This window comes from Saccopteryx leptura, chromosome 3, assembly GCF_036850995.1.
Source record: "Saccopteryx leptura isolate mSacLep1 chromosome 3, mSacLep1_pri_phased_curated, whole genome shotgun sequence".
Classification (NCBI taxonomy): domain Eukaryota; kingdom Metazoa; phylum Chordata; class Mammalia; order Chiroptera; family Emballonuridae; genus Saccopteryx; species Saccopteryx leptura.
In genome coordinates this window covers 221,510,905-221,533,496 of record NC_089505.1, presented here as the reverse complement: position 1 = coordinate 221,533,496, position 22,592 = coordinate 221,510,905, and the positions used below count along the sequence as shown (strand labels likewise).

Sequence of the window (22,592 nt, the reverse complement as noted above, 5' to 3'; positions counted from 1 at the left end):
ACTCTCAGCAAAGTGGGAATACAGGGAACATACCTCAACATGATAAAGGCCATCTATGACAAACCCACAGCCAACATGATACTCAATGCGCAAAAATTAAAAGCAATCCCCTTAAGATCAGGAACAAGGCAGGGGTGCGCCCTTTCACCACTCTTATTCAACATAGTTCTGGAAGTCCTAGCCACAGCAGTCAGACAATAAAAAGAAATAAAAGGCATCCAAATTGGAAAAGAAGAAGTAAAACTATCATTATTTGCAGATGACATGATACTGTATATAGAAAACCCTAAAAACTCAGTCAGAAAACTACTAGACCTGATAAATGAATTCGGCAAGGTGGCAGGATATATTATAAAATCAATAGTCAGAAATCAGAGGCATTTTTATACACTAATAATGAACTGTCAGAAAGAGAAATCAAGGAATCAATCCCCTTTACCATTGCAACCAAAAAAAAATAAAGTACCTAGGAATAAATCTAACCAAGGAGATTAAAGACTTGTACTCGGAAAATTATAAAACATTGATAAAAGAAATCAGGGAAGATACAAATAAGTGGAGGCATATATTGTGCTCATGGTTAGGATGAATAAACATCATTAAAATGTCTATATTACCCAAAGCAATTTATAAATTCAATGCAATACTGATTAAAATACCAATGACTTACTTCAAAGATATAGAACACATATTCCAAAAATTTATATGGAACCAAAAGAGAACATGAATAGCCTCAGCAATCTTGAAAAGGAAGAATAAAGCGGGAGGTATCACACTTCCAGATATCAAATTATATTATAAGGCCATTGTACTCAAAACAGCATGGTACTGGCATAAGAACAGGCACATAGATCAATGGAACAGAACAGAGAACCCAGAAATAAACCCACAGGTCTATGGACAACTGATATTTGACAAAGGAGGTAAGGAAATACAATGGAGTAAAGACAGCCTCTTCAACAAATGGTATTGGGAAAACTGGACAGCTACCTGCAAAAAAATGAAACTAGACCACCAACTTACACCACTCACAAAAATAAACTCAAAATGGATAAAAGACTTAAATGTAAGCCGTAAAAACCATAAGCATCTTAGAAGAAAACATAGGAGGTAAGCTCTCTGACATCTCTCGCAACAATATATTTTGCTGATTTGTCTCCACAGCCAAGTGAAATAAAAGACAGGATAAACAAATGGGACTTTATCAAACTAAAAAGCTTTTGCACAGCTACAGACAATAAGAACAGAATAAAAAGACAAACTACACAATGGGAGAATATATTTGACATTGCATCTGATAAGGGGTTAATAACCAAAATTTATAAAGAACTTGTAAAACTTAATACCAGGAAGACAAACAATCCAATACAAAAATGGGCAAAAGAAATGAATAGACACTTCTCCAAAGAGGACACACAGATGGCCAATGGGCATATGAAAAAATGTTCAACTTCACTAATGATTAGAGAAATGCAAATTAAAACCACAATGAGATATCACCTCACACCAGTCAGAATGGCGCTCATCAATACAACAACACAGAATAAGTGTTGGCGAGGATGTGGAGAAAAGGGAACCCTCCTGCACTGCTGGTGGGAATGCAGACTGGTGCAGCCACTGTGAAAAACAGTATAGAGATTCCTCAAGAAAATAAAAATCGAACTGCCTTTTTATTATTTTTTTTAATGGCTGTATCCAAGGTCCCTTAAAGCAACCCATACCAGCAACAGGCTGCATACACTACCAAGGATGCTACTGTTTGCAGCCATTGCACACCGGGCCCCCACTGTAAAAGAGCACGGTTGGCTTAAAAAAATATGGAACGCTTCACGAATTTGCGTGTCATCCTTGCGCAGGGGCCATGCTAATCTTCTCTGTATCGTTCCAATTTTAGTATATGTGCTGCCAAAGCGAGCACCGAACTGCCTTTTGACCCAGCAATACCACGTTAGGAATATACCCCAAGAACACCATAGCACTGTTTCAAAAGAAGAAATGCACACCCATGTTTAAGGCAGCATTGTTCAGAATAGTAAAGATCTGGAAACAGCCCAAGTGTCCATCAGAGGACGAGTGGATTAAAAGGCTTTGGTATATATATACTATGGAATATTACTCAGCCATAAGAAATGATGACATAGGATCTTTTACAACATGGATGGGCCTTGATAACATTATACTGAGCGAAAGAAGTAAATCAGAAAAAACTAAGAACTATAGGATTCCATACATAGGTGGGACATAAAGATAAAACTCAGAGACATGGACAACAGTGTTGGGGTTACAGGGTGGGGGAGGAGAGGGAGGGGGTTGGGGGAGGGGAGGGGCACAAAGATCATGGCTTTTCAGCATTTGCCATATTCCCCCTTTAATGTATAGACAGACAGCAAGTATTTACTTATGGTGTTTCCACTGTGGAGACTGCTGTCTTAGGGACAAATGCTGATGAACTGTTTCAGCAGTTCCTCCTTTCTCGGGGACTTGTATGTCAACATAGAGCTCCATGTTTCATGGGACATACTCGAGCTCGCTTCATGCTCCCTGGAGCTTTAGCACAGGGGAATGCCCTTTTTTTATTCTTTTCTTTTTTTTCTCCTTTTTCTTTATTTTTTTTTATTGTTGTATTTTTTATTTATTTATTTTTTGTATTTTTCTGAAGATGGAAATGGGGAGGCAATCAGACAGACTCCCGCATGCGCCTGACTGGGATCCACCTGGCATACCTACAAGGGGGAAATGCTCTGCCCATCTGGGGTGTTGCTCTGTTGCAACCAGAGCCATTCTAGCGACTGAGGCAGAGGCCATGGGCCATCCTTAGTGCCCGGGTTGGCTTTGCTCCAGTGGAGCCTTGGCTGCGGAGGGGAGGAGAGAGACAGAGAGGAAGGAGAGGGGGAGGGGTGGAGAAATAGATGGGCGCTTCTTCTGTGTGCTCGGACTGGGAATTGAACCCGGGAATCCTGCACACCAGGCCAAGGCTCCTCCACCGAGTTAACTGGCAAGGGCCTAGGAATGCCCTTGTTAATCAAGCTACCCAAAGGAAAATTATATAGAGCAACCATGACAGACCGAGCTAGTCAGTCTCATACTATTCATCACAAGAACGCTACAGCCCGGTGTGAAAAGTTTCAACTTTCTCGGGAAGTAGCACGGCAGATTGGGAAATCCTGTCCAAGGGGTCCTATACTGCCCCTTCACTTAGAGTTAACCCTCAAGGACCGCTAACAGGACAACTTTGGCAGATGGATGTTAGTCATATACCTTCATTTGGCAAACAGTCGTATGTCCACATTACAGTGGATACATATTCCAGATCTATAGTAACCTCTGTCAGAACAGGAGAGGCTGCTAAGCATGTTATATAGCTCATTGTCTGTATGCATTGTTCTATTATTGGATTTCCTAAACTGGCTAAACTGAAAATGCTCCTGCATATGGAGCAAAAGCATTCACTGTATTTTGTCATGCTTACAATCTTTAAAGTTAAGGTATTATTAAAGTGCACTCAGCAAACATTTTAAGGTCAATTAAAAAAAAATTTTTTTTTAAAGGGGGTAGTCATATCCTGGAACTCCTGCGGGTCTACCATATCATACTTTTTACTTAAAAAAAAAAAATTTACATTTCTTTTGAATGCTGATGAACAGGAGACACCAAATCTTTTTCGCCTGCAAACTACTACCTTCTTTATTTGATCCAGCTAATAACACTGTTTTGTCTTTTTCCAAATACCTCCAGATATATGGAAAAGATTTATATAGGCGGATGAGGATCCTCAAACCCCTCAGCGAGATCTTCTAAGCATGGCTTTTAAGATACCTACAGGCAGAAAAAGCCCAATAGAGATCAGGGGAATTACCAGCTTTTAGGATACACCCTTAAAGGCTACAATGCCCCAAAGGGGTCTCATAGGATGCCATCTGGATCCTGCTTCAATAGTGGAAAGGAAGGTCATTGAGCTAAAGCCTGCCAGGCTTACATGCCTCTGCTGTGAGGAAACAGGGACACTGGAAGGTAGGTTTCCCCCTCACTCCTCTAAGGGAGGGTTCAGTCTCTTCCAGCCCTGCTCCAGCCACCTATGACCTAACCTTGCCCAGAAAGCTGGGGTTTGCCACTGAAGGCTGAAGGTGCCCAGGGCCGTCGGCCCCATCTATGACACTGTGGACGAGCCTAGGGTATTTCTTCCAAGAAGCAGGTAAACTGATCTCATTTGCACAAGGGCCACTTAACTATGTTTTGCCTGAATAGTCAGGTTTTTTTTTGTTTGTTTGTTTTTTTGTTTGTTTGTTTTTTTCATTTTTCTTAAGCTGGAAACGGGGATAGACAGTCAGACAGACTCCCGCATGCGCCCGACCGGGATCCACCCGGCACGCCCACCAGGGGTGGTGCTCTGCACCCCAGGGGGCGATGCTCTGCCCATCCTGGGCGTCGCCATATTGCGACCAGAGCCACTCTAACGCCTGAGGCAGAGGCCACAGAGCCATGCCCAGCGCCCGGGCCATCTTTGCTCCAATGGAGCCTTGGCTGCGGGAGGGGAAGAGAGAGACAGAGAGGAAAGCGCGGCGGAGGGGTGGAGAAGCAAATGGGTGCTTCTCCTATGTGCCCTGGCCGGGAATCGAACCCGGGTCCTCCGCACGCTAGGCCAATAGTCAGGTTTTTTATTCTTCCCTCAAAGATCTCTGTTGTGGGTGTTGATAGTCCTATTTTCTGCTGCTTTGCTTAATATATAGTGTTTCTTTATCCCTCCTACCTCAATGCCCCACTCATTTTTCAGGCTAGGACCTACTCCTAATTTAGAGCTCTCTTTCCCCCTTTTGCCAACTTCTATTATGAATCTACCTTTGCAACCCAGCTTAGTGTATCCCAAGGTTCTCTTTACCATGCCACAGCCGCAGAGCTCCAGGGAAAAGCAACCCGGTCTCATCTATCCAGGCAAAGGAGAACAGAAGCTCCATACCCAGGCATGCTGCAAATGGCTTTTCCAGTCTACCTGAATCATTACCAGCTAGAAGCAGCAGTCATTGGGACTTGGACATGAGCTGCAAAGTATAGAATGGTGAGAACTCCAGTGGCATGCGGACTTTTCCTGGACTCCTGCTCCCTGTGACAGCTCCTAACAGACTGAACTGTGGTTGGGTTGCATTTTTCAGGGATTTGGCATGGTGATGGGGCCAACTTGGACTTGGGGAACATGTTAAGGACACTACTCTTTTATGGATTCTTGCTGTATTGGCCAAGAGTTTGCTTAAAGGCTTTTAATCACTGTAAAAAAAATTAGAAGACTGGATAAAGAAGATGGAGCACATATACACCATGGTATACTATTCAGCTAGAAGAATGATGACATCGGATCACTTACAGCAGAATGGTGGAATCTTGATAACATTATGCGGAGTGAAATAAGTGAATCAGAAAAAAAAAAAACAAGAACTGCAGGATTCCATACATTGGTGGGACATAAAAATGAGACTAAGAGACATGGACAGGAGTGTGGTGGTAACGGGGGGTGGGGGGAGGGAAGGAGGGAGAGGGGGAGGGGAAGGGGTACAAAGAAAACTGGATAGAGGGTGACGGAGGATGATCTCTCTTTGGGTGATGGGTATGCAACAGAACTAAATGACAAGATAACCTGGAAATGTTTTCTTTGAATATATGTACCCTGATTTATTGATGTCACCCCATTAAAATAAAAATTTATTTATAAAAAAAACAACAACAACGGCAAGCCTGAAGAAAATACCAGGAGGAAATATGGATGTTCAAAAGAATGAAAATCACCAGAAATGGTAAACACATGTTAATGATATCAACTAAGTACACACACACGCACACACACTATGTAAATCTTTATAAAATCTTTTTTTAAATAAATCATTGCAGATGACGTCAGAGTAATGGCGCGGTAGGAAGAGATACAGATAAATCTCCCCCAAAACTCAACAAGATCTTCAACCAGAAACAGAAAAACCTATCCTTGGAGACTCCAGATCTTTCGCAATACACCCGAAGGTATGGTCGAGCGAAAAATTGGCTAAATATATAATCAAACCCCGAAGGAAATAGGGAGTAAGAAATGCTCCACCTTCCTCACTAACCTAAATAGGGCTGCTTTCACTGGGAACTGAGAGTATAGAAACTAAAGCAGGCAAAGGGGGTGATTAGATCCAGGCCGCAGCACAAACGGCTGAAACAGGCTATGGCACGGAGATCCAAGCCGAGGAAAAACTGTGCCTGTGGCAACCCAGTCAATACAAGCTAACACTCGCGCCAAAACCAAAGAAAGACAACTGGGGCAGCCATTTTCCCCGATCTCCTGGTCGGCGCGTGCATATACTGGGCGAGAGATTCCTTCCAAAGCCCCGGGACTGGGCGCCCGTGTTATCCCACAGAGGGGCAGAGGCAGGGGCCTTTGTGTGGGCCAAAAGCGGAATATTGGGCCGCCCCAGCGCCCTGAAAAAGCCGCGCACGGGGAGGGAGCAAGAGCCAATTCCAACGCTGGATCTTCTCCGTGCAGGCGGGGGTTTCACTCAAAATGTGAGGCGGCCAGCCTGATATTCTGGTCAGCATGCAGGAAGAGTGGGCAAGAGATTCCTCCGAGCGCCTCAGGAGTGGGTGCCCGTGTTATCCCACAGAAGGGCAGAGTCAGAGGCCTCTGTGTGGGCCAAAAGTGGAATCTCAGGCCACCCCAGCGCCCTGAAAAAGCCATGCACGGGGAGGGAACAAGAGCCAATTCTTACACTGGAAATTTTCCGTGCGGGCGGGGGTTTCACTCAGAGGGTGAGACTGCTGGCCTGATATCCTGGTCTGCACACAGACAGTGAGCGAGAGTTTCCTCCAAGTGCCCTGGGAGTGGGTGCCCGCCCGTGTTACCGGACAGAATGGCAGAGCCAGAAGTCTTTGAATGGGCGGAAGCCCCATCTGATTATGCTAGCAGCTCTGACTGACGTAGCCTTACCCAGAGCCCTGTGCTGAGTGGGAATCGAGTGGGGAGTTCCCAGCTCTTTGAGCCTCTCACTATCCAGGCAGAGGCAGCAGCAACCCGTAGCTGGACTATCAGTCTACTAATTGAGGAAGGAAAGACTAGGAGAAAGGCTCCAGGAATACGGACTCTCTCACTGTCCGAGTCTATAAATGCTAATGAGCCTCGATTTCCAACCAGACTGAAGCACAATACATGACATCGCCATAGAGACTTATCAACTGCAAACCTCTACCTGAGCGTGCCAAAGGGGAAGAACCTGGGGTACAGAGTCACTGACCAGGAAGAGGGAGAGAAAAGAAAAAGCAAGAAGATAACCTCTCAAAATCAAGAATAATCCGCAGACTTTATAACCTATCCCATTTTATTATATTTGTTCGTTTGTTTCTCTTATCTTCATTCTTGATTTTTTTTTTTCCTCCTCCAATTTGGTCATTTAACTCTCTGCCGCTCTTACTCTCTCCTCTCCTTGAACTACACTACCCATAAGTGTTACATCTCCCATTACCATTTCTTTCCTCTTCCTTTCTCTCTATGAGGGTTGCACTACAAAACCCTTAACTCTCTCTCCCTCTCCTCTTTTTTCTTTTTTCTTCTTTTAGTGGTTCCCTCATTTTTTTTCTCTCTCTTTCTTTTCTCCCTCTATATTAGTTTCTTCCTTTCTCCTTTACGTCTCCTCTCATTCAAACTTCAATAACAAACAAATTATCTTATCTGGGGCTCAAACTTATGTTTGTGGCATTTTGGGGGTTTTTACTTCACCTTTTTAACTCGCTAGTAGTGCTCCAATCCCTGGCTCTCCATTTATCTATTCTTGTTCCACTAAATACAATAGTAATTTTTTAATTTGTCCCCCATTTTCCTGTTTCCCTCTTATTCCTCTCATCATAACTCTTAGTCAACCAACACCTAAAAGCAAATCATTTTATTCTTGACCCAAATTTTTTCCTTATATGCTTTTTGTGGGTCGATACCCCCCTTTTTTTTTTTGCCTCTTTATTTCTTCTCCCCAATTCAGGCCCTCCATTACAGGCATTGTCTGTTCTATTTAATACAATATAATTCATAGTTCACCACAAGATTTTCTCAAGAAAGAGGTGAGAGGAGAGCAGAGGAAAAAAGGAGGGGGGAGAATAATTTCCTTTTTTTAAAATTTTTTTTATTTTTCTTTATTTATTAATTTTTTTTTTAAAAAAACATCTTTTTGATTTTTTATTTTTTTAACTTTTTATTCTTTATTAAATCTCATTAATACTATCAACAAAACCACACTCAGATGCCATTAAGGAAGAGAAAATCGAATACCATGGATACAAAAGAAAGAGAGGTAACACAGATAGATGAGGAAAAAAATCTATGGAGAAAAAATTTAATATATTGGAAACCTTGGAGTTAAATGACAGAGAATTTAAAATAGAAATCCTAAAAATACTCAGAGATATACAAGAAAACACAGAAAGGCAAGAAAGCTCAGAAAATAACTCAATGAACACAAAGAATATATTTCCAAGGAAATTGAAACTATAAAAGCAAATCAAACATAGATGAAAATCTCAATTCACGAGTTGAAAAACGAGGTAACAAACTTAGCTAATAGAACAGGCCAGATAGAAGGTAGGATTAGTGAAATAGAAGACAAGCAACTTGAGGCACAATAGAGAGAAGAAGAAAAAGACTCAAAAATTTAAAAAAATGAGATAGCCCTACAGGAATTATCTGACTCCATCAAAAAGAGTAACATAAGAATAATAGGTATATCAGAGGGAGAAGAGAGAGAAAATGGAATGGAGAACATAATCAAATAATAGATGAGAACTTCCCAAGCCTGTGGAAAGAACTAAAGCCTCAAATTCATGAAGCAAACAGAACTCCGAGTTTTCTTAACCCCAACAAACCTACTCCAAGGCACATCATAATGAAATTGGCACAAACCAACGGCAAAGAAAAAATTCTCAAGGCAGCCAGGGAAAAGAAGAATACAACATATAAAGGAAGGCCCATTAGATTATCATCCGATTACTCAACCGAAATTCTACAAGCTAGATGAGAGTGGACCCCAATATTTAAAGTCTTGAAAGAGAGGAACTTTCAGCCACGAATACTATATCCATCAAAGCTATCCTTCAAATATGAAGGAGAAATAAAAACATTCACAGATACAGAAAATATGAGGGAATTTATCATCAGAAAACTCCCACTCCAGGAATTACTAAAGGGGGTTCTCCAATCAGATACAAAGAACAACAACAACAAAAAAAGCCATAAGTAAAAGCTCCAAGAAGAACACAATAAAACCACAGTTTAGTGACAACAACAAAAAGATAGGGGGGGAGAGGATGGAGATTAACAGTAGCAAAGGACGATGGAATGCAAAAGTACTCACAAAATAGTGCACTACATTGAACAGGGTAGGAACCTTTTTCATTACTTAAAGGTAACCACCATTGAAAAAACCACCACAGAAGCACATGATTTAAAAAAGATAGCAACAGAGGAAAGATGTATGGAATACAACCAAATAAAAACAAAAGACAGAAAAACGAAAGAGAAGGATCAAACAAGACACAAAACTAACAGGAAGCAATCTATAAAATGGCAATAGGGAACTCACAAGTGTCAATAATTACACTAAATGTAAATGGATTAAACTCACCAATAAAAAGGCACAGAGTAGCAGAATGGATTAAAAAAGAAAATCCAACTGTATGCTGCCTATAAGACACTCATCTAAGTTAAAAGGATAAAAATAAATTCAAAGTGAAAGGCTGGAAAACAATACTCCAAGCAAATAACATCCAAAAAAAAAGCAGGCGTAGAAATACTAATATCTGATAATGCTGACTACAAGACAGCAAAAGTACTCAGAGACAAAAATGGCCATTTCATAATGGCTAAGGGGACACTGAATCAAGAAGACATAACAATTCTTAATATATATGCACCAAACCAAGGAGCACCAAAATATATAAGACAGCTACTTATTGACCTTAAAACAAAAACTGACAAAAATACAATCATAGTTGGAGACCTCAATACACCGCTGATGGCTCTAGATGGGTCATCCAAACAGAAAATCAACAAAGATATAGAGGCCTTAAACAAAGCACTAGAGAACCAGGATATGATAGACATCTACAGGACATTTCATCCCAAACTGACTGAGTATACATTTTTCTCCAGTGTACATGGATCATTCTCAAGAATTGACCATATGTTGGGCCACAAAAACAACATCAGCCAATTCAAAAAAATCGAAGTTGTACCAAGCATATTTTCTGATCATTAAGCCTTGAAACTAGAATTCAACTGCAAAAAAGAAGGAAAAAATTACACAAAAATGTGGAAACTAAACAACATATTTTTAAAAAATGAATGAGTCAAAGAAGAAAGAAATGCACAGATCAAAAGATATATACAGACAAATGAAAATGACAATACAACATATCAGAATCTATGGAATGCAGCAAAAGCAGTGATAAGAGGGAAGTTCATATCACTTCAGGCATATATGAACAAACAAGAGACAGCCCAAGTGAACCACTTAACTTCACACCTTAAGGAACTAGAAAAAGAAAAACAAAGACAACCCAAAACCAGCCGAAGAAAGGAGATAAGAAAAATCAGAGCAGAAATAAATGAAATAGAGAACAGAAAAACTATAGAAAAAATTAATAGAACAAGGAGCTGATTCTTTGAAAAGATCAACAAAATTGACAAACTCTTGGCAAGACTTACCAAGGAAAAAAGAGAAAGAACTCATATAAACAAAATCCAAAATGAAATAGGAGAAATCACCACGGACACTGTAGATATACAAAGAATTATTGTAGAATACAATGAAAAACTTTATGCCACTAAATTCAACAACCTAGAAGAAATGGATAAATTCCTAGAACAATACAACCTTCCTAGACTGAGTCAAGAAGAAGCAGAAAGCCTAAACAGACCTATTAGTAGAGAATAGAAAAAATCATTAAAAACCTCCCCAAAAATAAAAGTTCAGGCCCTAACGGCTATACCAGCGAATTTTATCAAACATTCAAAGAAGACTTGGTTCCTATTCTACTCAAAGTCTTCCAAAAAACTGAAGAAGGAGCAATACTTCCAAACACATTTTATGAGGCCAACATAACCCTCATACCAAAACCAGGCAAGGATGGCACAAAAAAAGAAAACTACAGACCAAAATCTCTAATGAATACAGATGCTAAAATATTAAACAAAATACTAGCAAATCAAATACAACAACATATTAAAAAAATAATACATTGCACTGGCCGGTTGGCTCAGCGGTAGAGCGTCAGCCTAGCGTGCGGAGGACCCAGGTTCGATTCCCTGCCAGGGCACACAGGAGAAGCGCCCATTTGCTTCTCCACCCCTCCGCCGCACTTTCCTCTCTGTCTCTCTCTTCCCCTCCCGCAGCCAAGGTTCCATTGGAGCAAAGATGGCCCGGGCGCTGGGGATGGCTCTGTGGCCTCTGCCTCAGGCGCTAGAGTGGCTCTGGTCGCAACATGGCGAAGCCCAGGATAGGCAGAGCATCGCCCCCTGGTGGGCAGAGCGTCGCCTCTGGTGGGCGTGCCGGGTGGATCCCGGTCGGGTGCATGCGGGAGTCTGTCTGACTGTCTCTCCCTGTTTCCAGCTTCAGAAAAATGGAAAAAAAAATAATAAAAATAATACATCATGATCAAGTGGGATTTATCCCAGAATCTCATGGATGGTTCAACATACGTAAAACGGTTAACATAATACACCATATCAACAAAACAAAGAACAAAAACCACAGGATCTTATCAATAGACGCAGAAAAGGCTTTCAATAAAATACAACACAATTTTATGTTTAAGACTCTCAACAAAATGGGTATAGAAGGAAAATATCTCAACATGATAAAGGCCATATATGATAAACCATCAGCTAACATCATATTAAATGGCACAAAACTGAAGGCTTTCCCCCTTAAATCAGGAACAAGACAGAGTTGTCCACTCTCTCCACTCTTATTTAATGTGGTACTAGAGGTTCTAGCCAGAGCAATCAGACAAGACAAAGAAATAAAAGACATCCATATTGGAAAAGAAGAAGTAAAGGTATCACTTTTTGCAGATGATATGATCCTATACATCGAAAACCCCAAAGAATCCACAAAAAGACTACTAGAAACAATAAGCCAATACAGTAAGGTCGCAGGATACAAAATTAACATACAGAAGTCAATAGCCTTTCTATATGTCAACAATGAAACATTTGAGAAGGAACTCAAAAGAATAATCCCCTTCACGATTGCAACAAAAAAAATAAAATACTTAGCAATAAACATAACAAAGAATGTAAAGGACTTATATAATGAAAACTATAACCACTGTTAAGGGAAATCGAAAAAGATATAATGAGATGGAAGAATATTCCTTGTTCTTGGTTAGGAAGAATAAATATAATCAAGATGGCCATATTACCCAAAGCAATATACAAATTTCATGCAATGCCCATCAAAATTCCAATGACATTTTTTAAAGAAATGGAGCAAAAAATCATCAGATTTATTTGGAACTATAAAAAACCCCGAATAGCCAAAGCAATCCTAAAGAAAAAGAATGAAGCTGGGGGCATTACAATACCTGACTTCAAACTATATTATAGGGCCACGACAATCAAAACAGCATGGTATTGGCAGAAATATAGAAACTCAGACCAATGGAACAGAATAGAAAATCCAGAAATAAAACCACATATAGATAGTCAAATAATTTTTGATAAAGGGGCCAACAACACATAATGGAGAAAACAGAGCCTCTTCAATAAATGGTGCTGGGAAAACTGGAAAGTCACATGCAGAAGAATGAAACTGGACTACAGTTTGTCCCCTTGTACTAAAATTAACTCAAAATGGATCAAAGATCTAAACATAAGACCTGAAACAATAAAGTACATAGAAGAAGACATAGGTACTAAACTCATGTACCTGGGTTTTATTTGTTTGTTGTTGTTTTTTTTGTATTTTTCTGAAGCTGGAAGCGGGGAGAGACAGTCAGACAGACTCCCGCATGCGCCCGACCGGGATCTACCCGGCACGCCCACCAGGGGGTGATGCTCTGCCCCTCCGGGGCGTCGCTCTGCCACGACCAGAGCCACTCTAGCGCCTGGGGCAGAGGCCAAGGAGCCATCCCCAGCGCCCGGGCCATCTTTGCTCCAATGGAGCCTTGGCTGCGGGAGGGGAAGAGAGAGACAGAGAGGAAGGAGGGGGGGGTGGAGAAGCAAATGGGCGCTTCTCCTATGTGCCCTGGCCGGGAATCGAACCCGGGTCCCCCGCACGCCAGGCCGACGCTCTACCGCTAAGCCAACCGGCCAGGGCCTGTACCTGGGTTTTAAAGAGCATTTTATGAATTTGACTCCAAAGGCAAGAGAAGTGAAGGCAAAAATTAATGAATGGGACTACATCAGACTAAGAAGTTTTTGCTCAGCAAGAGAAACTGATAACAAAATAAACAGACAGCCAACTAAATGGGAAATGATATTTTCAAACAACAGCTCAGATAAGGGCCTAATATCCAAAATATACAAAGAACTCATAAAACTCAACAACAAACAAACAAACAATCCGATAAAAAAATGGGAAGAGGACATGAACAGACACTTCTCCCAGGAAGAAATACAAATGGCCAACAGATATATGAAAAGATGCTCATCTTCTTTAGTTATTAGAGAAATGCAAATCAAAACTGCAATGAGGCCCTGGCCGGTTGGCTCAGCGGTAGAGCGTCGGCCTAGCGTGCGGAGGACCCGGGTTCGATTCCGGCCAGGGCACACAGGAGAAGCGCCCATTTGCTTCTCCACCCCTCCACCGCGCTTTCCTCTCTGTCTCTCTCTTCCCCTCCCGCAGCCAAGGCTCCATTGGAGCAAAGATGGCCCGGGCGCTGGGGATGGCTCTGTGGCCTCTGCCCCAGGCGCTAGAGTGGCTCTGGTCGCAACATGGCGACGCCCAGGATAGGCAGAGCATCGCCCCCTGGTGGGCAGAGCGTCGCCCCATGGTGGGCGTGCCGGGTGGATCCCGGTCGGGCGCATGCGGGAGTCTGTCTGACTGTCTCTCCCTGTTTCCAGCTTCAGAAAAAATGAAAAAAACAAACAAACAAAAAAAAAAAACTGCAATGAGATACCACCTCACACCTGTTAGATTAGCTATTATTAACAAGACAGGTAATAGCAAATGTTGTAGAGAGGCTGTGGAGAAAAAGGAATCCTCATCCACTGTTGGTGGGAATGTAAAGTAGTACAACCATTATGGAAGAAAGTATGGTGGTTCCTCAAGAAACTGAAAATAGAATTACCTTATGACCCAGCAATCCCTCTACTGGGTATATACCCCCAAAACTCAGAAACACTGATACGTAAAGACACATGCAGCCCCATGTTTATTGCAGCATTGTTCACAGTGGCCAGGACATGGAAACAACCAAAAAGCCCGTCAATAGATGACTGGATAAAGAAGATGTGGCACATATACACTATGGAATACTACTCAGCTATAAGAAATGATGACATCGGATCATTTACAGCAAAATGGTGGGATCTTGAATAAGTAAATCAGAAAAAACAGGAACTGCATTATTCCATAGGAAGGTGGGACATAAAAGTGAGACTAAGAGACATTGATAAGAGTGTGGTGGTTACAGGGGGAGCTGGGAGAGGGAGAGGAAAAGGGGGAGGGGGAGGGGCACAAAGAAAACTAGATAGAAGGTGACAGAGGACAATCTGACTTTGGGTGATGGATATGCAACATAATTGAACGACAAGATAACCTGGACATGTTATTTTTGAATATATGTATCCTGATTTATTGATGTTGCCCCATTAAAAAAATAAAGTTATTAAAAAAAAAATTGAAGATGAAAAAAAATCATTGGCAGTTTAAACAAAAATCACAATGTACTGAGGGGCATAAAACATACACTATCGCAGTGGCCTTTATAAGAGGGAGGCAGGTGCTGAGAGGAACAAAGTCAATGTAACAAAGAGACTGAAATAAAGCAAGTCAGAGGAGTGATGTGAGGAAAGGGCTACAGGGGAGGAATGCAGTAGGCCTCAAAGCCCACAAAAGCAACTAAGCAGATTCTCTTCTGAAGCCTTGAGAAGGAACAGAGATCTGCCAACACTTTGATTGCAGAATTCTGCCTTCAGAACTTTAACAGAATAAATTGGTATGATTTTAAGCCACTAAGGTTGTAGTAATTTGCTATACCAGCAATAGGAAACCAATATGGGGCCTAAGGATTAAATTGGGGTCTGAACACATTGGTACCCTCTGCCTAGCACATTCCAGATTCCCAGAAGGAAAGCAGGTGACTAGTATAAACCACATGTACTTAGGTCTATGTATGGAATTTCTACTCTATTCCACTTACCTGTCTATTTATATACCAATACTTTTCCAATTATGGCTTATGAATATGTTTTAATAAGTTGCTTGTGCTAGTCAGACCTCATAACTTTCTTTTTCAGCCTTTCCCCAACATTCCTACATGTTTATTTTTCCATATGAACCTTAACACCAACAGCAACTTTTCTAACTCTATAAAAAGTTTTGTTGGCATTTTTAAATTGGTGTTGTTGTTTTTTTCTGAAGTGAGAAGCGGGGAGGCAAAGAGATAGACTCCTGCAAGTGCCCGACCAGGATCTACCTGGCAAGCCCACCAGGGGGCGATGCTCTGCCCATCTGGGTTGTTGTTCGGTTGCAACCAGAGCTATTCAAGCACCCGAGGTGGAGGCCATGGAGCTATCCTCAGCGCCTGGGTCAACTTTGCTCCCATAGAGCCTTGGCTGCAGGAGGGGAAGAGAGAGATAGACAGGAAGGAGAAGGGGAGGGGTGGAGAAGCAGATGGGCACTTCTCCTGTGTGCCCTGACTGGGAATCGAATCTGGGACATCCACAAGATGCGCCGACACTCTACCACTGAGCCAACGGGCCAGGGTCTAGTTTTTTTGGCATTTTAAAATTGCATTGTGTTAAATTAATACTAACTTAGAACTGACATCTTTATAATGTTGAATTATCCCATCTATGCACAAGGAATGCCTTTTCATTATTTAAATCCACTTCTCTGCCTTCAAGAATGGTTTCAAGTTTTCCTTAGGTTACCTCTTGGCCTTATGGCTAAGATCAAGTTAAAAGTTTTCCTAGCCCTGGCTGGTTGGCTCAGTGGTAGAGCGTCGGCCTGGTGTGCAGGAGTCCCAGGTTCGATTCCCAGCCAGGGCACACAGGAGAAGCGCCCATCTGCTTCTCCACCCCCCCCCCTTCCTCTCTGTCTCTCTCTTCCCTTCCCGCAGCCAAGGCTCCACTGGAGCAAAGTTGGCCCAGGTGCTGAGGATGGCTCTGTGGCCTCTGCCTCAGGCGCTAGAATGGCTCTGATTGCAGCAGAGCAATGCCCCAAGATGGGCAGAGCATCACCCCCCAGTGGGATCCCGTTTGGGCGCATGCGGGAGTCTGTCTGACTGCCTCCCCGTTTCCAGCTTTGGAAAAATACAAAAAAAAATTTAAAAAAAATAAAAGTTTTCCTCAAATTCTGCACATTTCTTTTTAAATTTACACCTAAACTACTTTTTGTTATTATTGCTAAAACTTTTGAAAGCTTCTGGCAATGTCTGAAGTATTTTTAAAAAAGTTTTGAAAGAATTTTGGGTAAAAACCCCCACAATATATAACCATAAACAAATCAACTAGAGGAAGCCAACCAGTGAAAGCATGAGAGTGTGGCCTGTTAGTTCCCAGCAGCCCATGTTTAGTGGCATCATGGGACAGACACAGGTTAATTCACCAAGAGAGTTCAGTGGTGCTGACTTAAGATAATTGCTGTTGTAACTCAAACGACCTAAATCAATAGCTTAAAGTAAAAGAGCAAAAGATATTTTATCTGGTAAATGTCACATCTATCCCTAATGACTTAAAATTAAAACTCTTAAATATACAAGAAATGTCCTATTATCAAGAATATTTAATTTCAACCAAATATATACCACAATCATATGTCACATGAAACACTTAAGGCATTACCCTATAAAGACTGAAAAAATATAAGCCACTATTTAACACTATTTTTAACCACTATTTAACATGGTTCTAACGATCTAGGCAATGCAATAATACACACAACCATACATATTAAATAACTAAGTTGACATTCAATCATTTCACACCTACAAAAACGGCAATTTCAAATAGCCCAACTTTGTGTGTGTGTGTGTGTGTATGTATAAGGAAAATAAATATAAAACAATATAAGAATGTCAAGTTTCAAATTTACCTAACATGTTAATGCAATTCTAATAGGAATTTTAAATTTTCTTCCATAATAATTTCAAGGTTCATGGGAATAAAAACAAGATAGACATGAAAATGCTAAGTTGTATGCACAGGAAGAATTCTTATATATTATAGTATCTGTATGGCCAGTAGCCACGGCCACCATCACAGCTGCCTGGCCCGTACAGGATCGCATTTGATTCGGACAGGCGGTAATGAAACAACAGAGCCAAGAACTGGTGGGCCATTAGCTTTAATCCTAGCCTGCACCCGGCGGGCAAGAAATATACACAGTGGGAAAACACTTCCCTTTCTATTCAGGGCTCCCAAAGCCACTGACTTATCCAAGTTTCCTAGAATCAAAGGTTTCTACCTCACCAGCCTTATTCACCTCTGTTCCCCATCTCCTTCTCCCTGCACAAACTCTGCACAAACTGGCCTTTCAGCACTCTGCCATCTTGGCTGCTTCTCCTCTCCTCCACGTGGCCTTTCTCTGCTCTCCTCCAGCATGGGCTCCTCTGCCCCATTTTATCGTGTAGAAATCAAAACCTTTAATCCAACATACAAACAAGGAAGTCTCTGATACAAAGTCACTTATCTGAGGCATAATGGGATTCCCCATAAGAGTGCACCACCCCCTATCATGCAACAGTCAAGGGGGTATGGGGAAAAGCTTAGTCTTAAAACTAAGCCTTAGGCTATAAGGACCCTGCCTGCTTACAGCCTGTCCCCCACACCCAATGCAAACTATAAGCAAGCAAATATATATATCATATTTACAAACTTATCTGACCAACAGTATTTCATTTTACTAGAGAATAAAATTGTGTATTACAATATCACAGACAAATACCTCCCAGCAGTACTAAAAGCCACAGAGGAATTGTAGCGAAGAACAAGCCAATCTGGGGAGGGCGGTGGGAGGGCAAAAAGGGTTGTCACCCCTCCCAAAGCATTAAATAAGATAAAGCATGCAAAGCACTTAGCACAGTGTTCAATCAATACAAAGACAGTACTTGGCCAACAGTAGCCATCCTGACCAAGTAATTACAGGTATTACTAATTAGGCAATAGCTACCTACGTAATATATTCCTGAAATGGTAAAAAATAAAACTTGGATAAATATCACTTCAGAAAAACTTTTTCTTATTCTGGTTCATCTTTAATTGGTTATGGTTCACTACTTCTCCTATCAAGACAAAACTCAATGTGCTGAACCTCTTAAAATGGTAGGGACAGGAAGAACATTATGCAGTCCTTAACCTCCTGAAGCTTATGATCATACCATATAGGTACAAATAAACCCAGATGCAGTTAGAAAGGGGCTGACAAAATGCAGAAATTACTTTATTTACAAGAATCTTTAGGATTCCAATAAAATCAGATCTAAAAATAAACTATTTCTTCCTTCTTATGCTTTCTATATTTTACATATAATCAATATTTGTTCTCAAAATGAACTTATTCTCTCTTCAACACAATTCTCAGTAACCTATTTTCTCCTCCAGCCATAACCCAAAAGCTCCCAGTAAGTGGGGTAAACCTCTGAACAAGAAAAAAACTCCCCTATGTGGGAAACATAGCTACTGCTGCACTGGTTCTGAAAACAGAAATTCTTGGTATAGCTACTCACTATTTCATGCCCCGTTTACAAATCAAGAAATAATACTTCAGATGAGCCTAAGTCACCTATTCAGAGAAGCATTTTTAAAGTGGCCCAGTTTGAAAAAGCACGTTTCTCTTATACGCTGCTCTACCAAATAACCTTTGGAATGATAAATTTAAGCTATATCTCAGAGCTCTCTTATAAACATATTAAGTTTTGGAAAGCACCTTTGTACCATAAATAATTCCCTAGAAAATCTTCTGCATCCAATTTAATCATTCCCAAAAGATAAAATCCCATTGCAGGACGTTTAGTCCTGTCCAAATGTCCAGAGACATGTGGTCCACACCAAAGTCTTCTAATCTTCAAAAATCCAAATAAGGCTCTTGTTATATCATGGAATGCAAACTGCTAAATTAATTGAATCAGCAGACTGGGCACAGGCTATCTCTCAACCTGTACTTCTAAGACAGCTTTTATTAGCATATGCTTTTATCTAAATCTAATACTATAACTATATAGAAAAAAGTTAAGAACCAAAGTTAGATTATCATTTCATTTAGCAGTCACTGATTTAGAAAAAAGTGATAAACTGTTAGAACTTAAGAGGTTTTAAAGTATATTTCATTTTATAAGCAAATAATCTAAGGAAATATGTAGAATTTTAGTTTCAAATTCAGTATGCTACTTTTATCAAAAACTACATGTTCACAACTCTTTAGTCATACAATGACTGAAATTATTTGTTCAAAAATGCAGGTGTGATTTACAATAGCATCAAAAAGAATAAAATATCTCAGAATATATACTGTGTTCGCTTTGGCAGCACATATACTAAAATATCTAGGAAAATATAGTAACTGAGGAGGTGAGAGACTTGCACATTGAAAACTACATGTTTCAGTTAAGACAAATAAATGGAAAGACATCCCATGTCCATGGATTGGAAGACTTAATATCGTTAAGAAGTCTATATACTACTCAAAGCAATCTACAAGTTCAATACCTATCAAAACCACAATGGCACTTTTTGCATAAATAGAAAAATCCATACAGAATCTCAAGGAATTCCAAATAGCTAAAACAATCTTGAAAGAGAACAAAGTTTGAGATCTCCCACTTCCCGATTTCAAAACATAACAAAGCTACAGTAACCAAAACATGTGGCACTGGAATAAGAGACAAATAGTTCAATGGAATACAAAAGAAAGCCTAAAATTAACTTGTCATATAAATGGTCACATGATCTTCAAACAAGGCTTCCAAGATTCTTGGGGTAAGGATCATCTCTTCAACAAATGTTGCTGGAAAAAAATTAATTTGAATTGACAAATCACACTACATCAGACTTAAAAACGCTGCATCAAAGGATGTAATCAATTAAGTAAAAAGGCCACCTACAGAATGGAAGAAAATATTTGTGTATCATTTATCTGATAAGGGGTTAATATCAAGAATATATAAAGAACTCCTACAACTCAATAACAAAAAAATTTTTAAATGGGCAAAGGACTTGAATAGATATTTCTCAAAAAAAAAAGATACAAATAGTGATGCTCAATATCATTAATTATTACAGAAGTGCAAATCAAAACTACAATGAGATTACCAACTCACATGCACTAGGCTGGCCACTATAAAACCTATTTTTAAAACATAAAAAATAAGTATTGGCAAGTATGTGGAGAAACTGAACCCTTTGTATGCTGGTTAGAGAAACTGTAAACTGAACCTTTTGCACTGTTAGTGGTACGGCTGCTATGGAAAATGGTATAGCAGTTGCTCAAAATCTTAAAAATAGAACTACCACCTGATCCAGTAATCCCTCTTCTGGGTATATAATTAAAAAATTAAAAGAAGAAAGGCCTGACCAGGTGGTGGTGCAGTGGATAGAGCGTCGGACTGGGACGCAAAGGACCAGGTTCGAAACCCCAAAGTTGCCAGCTTGAGCGCAGGCTCATCTGGTTTGAGCAAGGCTCACCAGCTTGAACCCAAGGTCGCTGGCTTGAGCAAGGGGTTACTCAGTCTTCTGTAGCCCCTTGGTCAAGGAACATATGAGAAAGCAATCAATGAACAACTAAGGTGCCGCAACTAAGAACTGATGTTTCTCATCTCTCCCTTCCTGTTTGTCTGTCTGTCCTTATGTGTCCTTCTCTCTGTCACAAAAAGAAAATTAAGGATCACAGAGATACTTGCACACCCATGTTCATAGCAGTATTAATCACAGTAGTCAAGTAAAATGTCCACTGATAAGTGTGTAAACAATATGGAAAAATGTTATATATTTATATGTATAATAGCAGCCTCAAAAAGGAGGAAAATTCTGTCACATGCTAAAAATGATGAATCTTGAGGACATTATGCTAAGTGAAATAAACCAAATACAAAAAGACAAATCCTACATGATTCCATTTACGGTTCTCTAAAGCAGCCAAATTCATAAAAACAAAAAAGTAGAATGGAGGTAGGATGGGGGAGGGAGAGAGAAATGGGGAGTTACTGTTTAATGGGTACAGTTTAAGTCAGGGGTCTCAAACTCGCGGACCACCGAACAATTTTGTACTGATTTTTTTTTTGTTTTCAACTGCAGTGAGAAAAGTGTTGCGTAACAGTTGCCTTTTGTAGACCTAGTGCGGCCCCCCGAACAGCTGTGATCTTGCTCTGTGGCCCACATGCTGAGTTGAGTTTGAGACCCCTGGTTTAAGTTATGCAAAATGAAAAGGTTCTGGAGAACTGTTGCCCAACTACCTCTGAGTATACTTAATACTATGGAACTGTACACTTAAAAATGGTTAAGATGGCAGATTTTGTTACGTGTTTTTACAATTATTAGACATAATCAAACAAATAAAGCAAATCTGACACTATCATGACAAACCACAAATCCTCTTAGGCCTTATGCACTTTTCAAACCTTTGCATTAAGTGGTATATACACCAAAATAAATCAAGAGAGTTATGGCCTTCTAAAAATCTTTCTAAAGCAATTGCACAGAAATGAAAAAACAAAACAAGAACAAGAACTACAACAAAAAATACTGATCTAGTACTACAGATGAAACTAATTACCACCTAATTCCGAGATTTTCAACCTTTTTCATTTTATGGCACTAATTACTAAATTAATGACAAATTCTGCAGTACACCAAAAAATGTGTTTTTTGCCAACCTGACAAAAAATATAGGTATAATTTTGATTCATTTACATGGGACAGCTATTGTGTTGGCTGCTGTCATTTTTTTAAATTTAACAATCTAAGGGAAAAGAGGTCAGTTTCTGTGTGTTTCAAAACTTTTTGTGGCACAGCAGTAGAAAAATCACTGACTTAATCCAAAACTGCTTTCATTAAGAAGGAACAGCCTGACTGGGTGGTGGTGCAGTGGATAGAGCATCGGACTGGGATGCGGAGGTCGCCAGCTTGAGCGTGGGCTCATCTGGTTTGAGCAAAAGTTCAACAGCTTGGACCCAAGGTCACTGGCTCGAGCAAGGGGTTACTCGGTCTGCTGCAGCCCCCATGGTCAGGGCACATATGAGAAGGCAATCAATGAACAACTAAGGTGTCGCAACAAAAAACTAATAATTGATGCTTCTCATCTCTCTCCGTTCCTGTCTGTCTGTCCCTATCTGACTCTCTCTGTAAAAACAAACAAACAAACAAACAAAAAACGAAGGAACAAAGCACTAGCAATGAATTTCTGTAGCTTCTGGAAGTCCAAAAG

At 40.5% G+C, this 22,592-nt stretch overlaps 1 protein-coding gene and 1 non-coding gene across 3 annotated transcripts in view; both read right to left on the bottom strand.

Annotated features, from left to right (window-relative positions):
* The window catches only part of TMEM131 (transmembrane protein 131), a 248,473-nt gene that overhangs the window by 218,193 nt on the left and 7,688 nt on the right, over positions 1–22,592 (bottom strand). The window lies entirely within an intron of this gene.
* Positions 1,812–1,918, bottom strand: LOC136401858 (U6 spliceosomal RNA). The gene has a single exon (XR_010750784.1). It is a non-coding gene; the product is annotated as a U6 spliceosomal RNA (small nuclear RNA).